Below are 7,856 nucleotides of genomic sequence, written 5' to 3'. Positions count from 1 at the left end.
TTTGCACCGGTATCTCTGTGAGCTACCGGAACCGATATGTTGCCATGGCATCATTTTCGGATATGTTGCCGTGGCACCATTTCTGTTTCGCCGCCGTGGCACCCTTTTCATTCCGCCATGGCGACTAATGCTTCATAACATGCTCATGTCAACATTTTCTTAAAAAAAGCATAAACTTGCATATGTCATCCGCATCATGATAACAACATTTAAAATGTTTAAAAATTATGTTTGCATTAAACTACTAAAAGACATGTGGGGATTTACCGGAATTGTTGTTTGTTGTTCCGGCCTCATTTAAACTTGCCTAGATAGGTAGTTTTCATTTGCTTCACCCTCTTGCCATGTTTAACAACATTCAATATTGTTGGGTACATAAACGAGATCGAACTAAATAACTTGTTGTGGTGTTTCGTCAATATGCAACTCGTTGCATATTGAGCCCCACTTAATTTGTAGGATTGTTTGTGCACTTTCCCATGCCATGCATATTTAAACCGGACATGCATCATACTTGTTTGCGCATCATGCCATGTTTATGTGATGTTTGTTTACTATGTTGTTTGTTTCTTTCCGGGTTGCTTCTCTCGTTAGCTTCGGTTTCGTTCCGGAGTTGTGAGGATTCGTTCGACTTCGTCCGTTTGTCTTCTTCATGGACTCTTTCTTCTTCCTTGCGGGATCTCAGGCAAGATGATCATACCCTCGAAATCACTACTATCTTTGCTATGCTAGTTTGCTCGCTCTTTTGCCATGCCAATGCTACGATGCCTACCATTTGCTTGTCAGCCTCCCAAATTGCCATGTCAAACCTCTAACCCACCATGTCCTAGCAAACCGTTGATTGGCTATGTTACCGCTTTGCTCAGCCCCTCTTATAGCGTTGTTAGTTGCAGGTGAAGTTTGAAGTTTGTTCCTTGTTGGAACATGGAGATGTTGTTCCTTGTTGGAACATGATTACTTGTTGGGATATCACAATATATCTTATTTAATTAATGCATCTATATACTTGGTAAAGGGTGGAAGGCTCGGCCTTATGCCTGGTGTTTTGTTCCACTCTTGCCGCCCTAGTTTCCGTCATATCGGTGTTATGTTCCCGGATTTTGCGTCCCTTACGCGGTTGGGCTATAATGGGAACCCCTTGACAGTTTGCCTTAAGTAAAGCTCTTCCAGCAATGCCCAACATTGGTTTTACCATTTGCCACCTAGCCTTTTCTTTTCCCTTGGGAGTCGCGCTCCTGAGGGTCATCATTATTTTACCCCCCGGGCCAGTGCTCCTCTGAGTGTTGGTCCAAACTAGAGTCCTGTGCAGTGCCCCCTCGGGGAAACTCGAGGTTTGGTTTTAGTTGTACGGAGCGCTCATGTGAGTGTGCCCTGAGAAAGAGATATGTGCAGCTCCTATCGGGATTTGTCGGCACATTCGGGCGGTGTTGCTGGTTTAGTTTTACCCTGTCGAAATGTCTTGTTGTACCGGGATACCGAGTCTGATCGGAATGTCTCGGGTGGAGGTCTATTCCTTCGTTGACCGTGAGAGCTTGTGATGGGCTAAGTTGGGACACCCTGCAGGGATTTGAACTTTCGAAAGCCGTGCCCGCGGTTATGGGCAGATGGGAATTTGTTAACGTCCGGTTGTAGAAAACCTGAAGTTGACCTTAATTAAAACACATCAACCGTGTGTGTAACCGTGATGGTCTCTTTCCGGCGGAGTCCGGGAAGTGAACACGGTGTTGGAGTTATGCTTGACGTAGGTTGCTATAGGATCACTTCTTGATCATACTTTTATCGACCGTGCTTTGCCTTCTCTTCTCGCTCTCATTTGCGTATGTTAGCCACCATATATGCTAGTCGCTTGCTGCAGCTCCACCTCATTACTCCATCCTTCCTATAAGCTTAAATAGTCTTGATCTCGCGGGTGCGAGATTGCTGAGTCCCCGTGGCTCACAGATACTTCCAAAACCAGTTTGCAGGTGCCTATGTTACCGTGCAGATGACGCAACCAAGCTCAAGGAGGAGCTCGATGAAGATCTTGCCCTTTGTGTTGTTTCGTTCTAGTTGATCAGTAGTGGAGCCCAGTTGGGGTCGATCGGGGACCTTTGTCGCATTTGGGGTTCTTCTTTTATTTTGGTTCCGTAGTCGGACCTTGATTGTATCTGGATGATGTAATGCTTTATTCATGTAATTGTGTGAAGTGGCGATTGTAAGCCAACTATGTATCTCTTTCCCTTGTGTATTACATGGGTTGTGTGAAGATTACCTCACTTGCGACATTGCTTTCAATGCGGTTATGCCTCTAAGTCGTGCTTCGACACGTGGGAGATATAGCCGCATCGAGGGCGTGACAGATAACATCATGGTAATCCGTGCCTATGCCCATGTTACTGCCATGAGCTTTCATTCCATAATTGATACCTCCTGTCTTAGGGTTTTTCTTAACAAAAACTTTGAGTTCTAAAGCTCCATGTTCTGGTCTTTCTCCGATATACCTTGATCTCGGATATTGACAACTTCCTTAGTCTACCAAGTTCTATAAGGTAGCCTTCCTAGGTCATACAAATCTAGAAAATCTTCAAAGCTTTCAAATTCTCGAGTCTTCGATGTCTTCAACCATTGTAGTTTCCATTATAATAGTACACGGTAAAATCCTCTTCATTCCAAAGTAGTCTTAGTTGCTCGATATCTTGTACTCCTTGGAGTGGTCTCATCAGCCGAATCTTCATGTGGTCAAAAGGGGAAAGGGTATGGTCTAACTAAAAGGGAATATTTGAACAAGCTCAGAAGAGAAGAGAAGTAAAAGATCTTTTTGAAAATAAAGTAGTAGGGAAAATCTTTCCTAGGGGATTGCCAATCTCTAGGGTCACGTCCTACAGTCAACATGTGCTCTGGTACCATCTTGTAGCGACCCGACCCGAATGGATCAAGTCTCTGTGCTTAAGTGTCATCCCTGGATCGGTATGCTGACACACACAGTACTCGAGGATTTATAACAGAGGTAAATCACATGTATAAATAACGTAAATATAATTACCTCAATCCAAATAGCGGAAGTAACAACAAGATTGTGGATTCCCATCAACACCAACGGCAAAGTTGAGTGTAGAAATCGTAACCCTAACGTATCACTTACTCGTCGTAAGAAATCCTGCAACATGAGACGTTGCAGCCATGTAGGTCAGTACATTGAATGTACTGGAAAATTCATACCATAGGATGAATGATGAATAAAAGCTATCTCTACATGCATATATGGCTGGTGGAAAAGCTCTATGGTTATAATGTTTTTTGCGAAAAGCCAATTTTTTCCTACTGCAAAGGAATAAAATTTTATTTAACTACACAGTTGTTTGAAAACATTGAGAAGGTAAACCCCCTCTCAATCCCAATTAAAAGTAATCATTAACAACCCAACAAATTATATTAAGTAACATGATGAGATCAACATGATAATCCAAGAACCAGATACTCAAGATGTCCATAACCGGGGACACTGCTAATAATGATTAGTTTGTACACTCTGCAGAGGTTTGCGCACTTTTCCCCACAAGACTCGATCTCCTCCGTTGGTTTTCTTGCACTACATGGTGTTTGAGAAACGGATGACCGAGACATAGTCTTTCAGAAGCGTTTACACCTTACGATGGGTAGACCATTACACCTACTTTCCCCTACATCTGCTAGTCTACCACTGTAAGAGTTCACCCAACTTAATCAACTATGCTAGAGCCCATAGTAGCTTGTGGCTGCACACGAAAGTTTCTAGCATGAATAATCTTATGATCCCTTTGAGCCTGGGTGGCGGTCCATAAAAACAGGCAATCGCTAGAATACCCAGGTGCCTCAATCCACCTAGATGTTTATTTAAGTAGCCACCTTAAGTTGAACCATTAAGTAACAATCTCACATCTGTCATGGAAAACACTCAAACCCAAACCACGTTTACGAGCATAGCGTTGCAGTATAAGCATAACATAGAAGTAACTCCCAAGGGTTTGATAGTAACAGGGCAATAGGTTCCTACCTCATAAACTACTCCCTAATACCCACATGTTATCAATTCCTAACCATGCAATGTTTGAGGGTGAAACTAATGCATAAAAACTGGGTATGAAAGGGATATGATCAAAGTGTGAACTTGCATGTACTGTTGATGAAGATGATTTGCACTCAACTCCTGATAGTTCTATTCGTCACACTCCGTTCAATCTATCGTAAGCAAACAATAGTAACCACACATAAACCAACTCTCAAAAGATCGGAAAGAATGAAGAAAGCAATTCAGAAAAATTCGAAACCAAGAAAATAACTCTTGCAATAGTAGACAATTTCTAACAGTACCAAAACTGAGTGAATTTCTCCTTATCAGAAAGTTTAGGTCAAGAGCTTTAATTTGCAAAAAGAATCAACTAAAACGGAGTTATAGAACTCGAGTTACGATCAAACGAAGTTCAAATACTAAAATGTTTGAATTCAAATTTTAAAACTTTCAAAAACATGATTAAGTTGTTTTAATAGATAGAGGGGATCGTAACGAAGAAGTGGGTGTTGGTTTTGTTGGATTTGGATAAACGGTGTAAAAATATGTGAGGGTTTGAAGTCCAGGGGCTAATCTGTAAATAAAATAACTGCCACTAGGCCCCTGGCTACGTGTGAAGATTGTTAGTGGCTGAAAACTGTTCGCTCCGTAGACAAAACAGCGAACGTCCTCTAACTAAGGGATAATGGTTCGAAATAAATAAAAAAGTAAAAAAAACTAACCGATCTAATCTAGCCCTAGATCTACGATCGGACGCACGAGAGGATTCTGGTGGCTCACCGCGGCGGTGGAGGTCAACGGCGAGCCGGAACGGTGGCGGCGGCTCAGGGCCGGCCGGGGCGGCGGCTCCGGTCGTCCAGGAGGGCGGCGAAGGGCATGGGGAGGGGCGGCGTGGAGCGGCGGTTGCGGGGTTGGCGTCGGCGGCGGTCGACGGCAACGAGGGCGGCGGCTGTGGCCCCCGGCGGCGGCGGCGGCGGTGAGATGCGGCGACGGCGGCGCCATGCGAGGAGGAGGAGAGAGACAGAGGGTGGCGCTATTTATGGAGGGGGGAAACGGCCTCGGGAGGCGTGGAGGAGGGGGCACGGCGACGAGGGGACTCCGGGCGGAGTACGGCGGCGAGTGGTGGCGTGCCCAAGGCGGACTCCGTCCTCGCGTCGGTGACGATGGCAGCTGGGTTGGGCCAGCTTGGCAGGGGCTGGGCCGGCCCAGTCGGCGGCGGAAGAGAGGTTTTAAAAAAACATTTATTTGTACAGAAAAAAACGAAATAAACTAAAATATACTATAGGCATATTATATATCCATTTTTTTAGAAAAACATTTTCTACAACCTGAACATTAATCTAACTTCAAATAAAATCCACAATAATTCAAATAAACAAAGTGTGCTACTTGTCCAATAAAATCCAATAAAAATCATTTTAAAAATACCAAAATGATTTCAAATTTATTTCTCTCCAATTTTCTGATGTAGGGAATCATGTTACCCTATTTTCCAATATTTTATTTTTGGAGAAAAATAATTTGAATAAAACCCAAATAAGGCCAAATTGAAAATAATATTCAACGGGGCTTTAAATTGGATTTCATTTAAACTCCCAACTCATATTTCATATGTTTTGAAGAAGTCATTTTATCTTCTATCATGAAAATCATTGAGTTGCTTGAAGTTTCTGAAATTTGAAAATATTTCCAAATGAAATTCAAATCTTTTCAAAACCCTTTTTCATTTATTTAAATGGAAGAAGTCATATTATCTTCACTCCAGGGTTTTGTGTTTGAAAAGTATTTGAATACATGGAGATCAAAAAGCAAAGGTGAAAGATTGGGAAAGTCCTTTTATTCCCTCTCATTTAACTTTCATAAGTTTCAAATTTCACTCAATCAATCAAACCAACAATCAAACTATCTATTTAATATAACATTCCAAAATTTAGAATTTTGGGATGTTACAAACCTACTACCCTTAAAATGAATCTCGTCCTCGAGATTTGGAGAGGCTAGCAAGAAATAGGTTAGGTTTGGGGTCTTCACAAAATCCATCGATCATCTCAGGGGGTCTGGGGTGCTACCACCCTTAAAAGCATTGTTACTGTTCCGTCAAAACTCATATACTCCATGCTTATTCCTGACAGTGTCAGTCTTCTCAGATCTTCAGTATAATTCCTTCTGTGGCTCTTCCGATAATGGCATAACCTTTTTCCTCAATCCTTGTATCCTTTTCATATTGGTACGGTTATTCCGAGACTGGGTCTTCTTAGCTGACGGGTCTGGCGCCAATACTAAACAACTATCGATATCTCATGGTGGTCAACCATTTATGGTTTCTCCTGCAGAAAATGGGTCTGGGTTGAACCTCACCGTATATCCTACGATTGGCAACAACTGCCTTGTACAAGGGAAAAGCGTCATACCATTCTAAGGTTTAAACAAGGTTTTGATCGTCGTCTCTCTACTATAGGTAAGTCACTCAGATTTACCATCCCACATAGCAAAGCGAATAATAAGAGTAGGTAGGTATGGTGATCAATCCATCCCGCACCAAAATCATTACCTTGTATACGGTTTAATGAATCTCGGATTCTAACACTCGGTCATCCTCACAAGCATTGCAGAATTTCTCTTGTCGACGAACCAAGTTCGGATAATTCCATTGATTCTCAAGCCAAACCAACATCTATCGTTCCTTTACAACTCTAAGGTTTTGCGTAAACTCCTATAAGATCGTCTGTTGATAAAGGCATACCTTCTTCTAGGGTTTTTCCTTTAGCAAGAGTGTGCTTGCTTCTTGGTAGGTCCTGGGGCCTGTGGGTTATGGCCCATCTCATCACTTGCAAACCTTGAACTCATTCTTGGGGCAACAGATCATTATCCCAACATCCAACTTCCTAGTATTCTTAAATCCATCCAATTGTACTGTCTTCCTTCCTTCCTTCTATTGGTATCACACTATGACGTGATTACTCAAACTCATCATGGAGTTACACTTGCTCCATATTACCAACATTATACCTCCATATCCAATAGTACTTCATCCCTTCTTACTCTTAGGATATCCCACATAGCGCGACAAAACTCGTACTTATGATGTTCGAAGTCCACTTCGTGGAATATCACTTTCTTTACCAGGGTCAAGGGTTCTCACAATTACTACCACCCTTGAAATGCACAAATTTATCCATAGACCATATTTCTCATATCCTCGAAAATAGTCAAAATCTTCCTTCATACAGTCACTGCTCATAAAATCCAAATCTTTACCAACGATGCTAAGTTTATTGATTCTCCAATGATTACAATCACTTGCTTTTCCATTACATGCCTCAACTCATCGCCTCAATGTAAAAGAATTGTTCCCACTACTACCACTCTATTTCTTTCGTTGCTAACTCCACTATTTAGCACAAGTCTCCTTCTCTTTGGGCCAATCTCTGGCAAAGTTCCCTACTTCATTACTACGGTAACATACTACTTTTGACAAGTCTCGAAGTTTCCTTGTGATTACATAGCCTCCTTGGGTCCTAGGATTCCTTTTTGGGCAACGGCTGAAGTAGTGCCCTGACTCCTTGCACCTGAAACAGATGATATGGCTCAGGTCCTTCCTGGAATCCAATCTACTTCTCTTCCTAGACTTTTCCGTTCCAATCAGGGCTTCTACTTCCTGTGGGTCATACTCTACTTCCTCTGTCGGGAATTCTATTAGATCCCCATTCAGACAATTTTGGGAGATGTGTCCTTCTCCACATGAATAGCAAGACTTGGCGCAGGGTTTCATTGGGTTTTCTTCGGGTGTGTCCTCCACCTCTTCCTTCATTACTTGGTCTCCTAAAAT

This window comes from Triticum aestivum, chromosome 1B (genome assembly GCF_018294505.1).
Source record: "Triticum aestivum cultivar Chinese Spring chromosome 1B, IWGSC CS RefSeq v2.1, whole genome shotgun sequence".
Classification (NCBI taxonomy): domain Eukaryota; kingdom Viridiplantae; phylum Streptophyta; class Magnoliopsida; order Poales; family Poaceae; genus Triticum; species Triticum aestivum.
The sequence above is the reverse complement of the archived record's forward strand: the minus strand, read 5'-3'. Positions refer to the sequence as shown.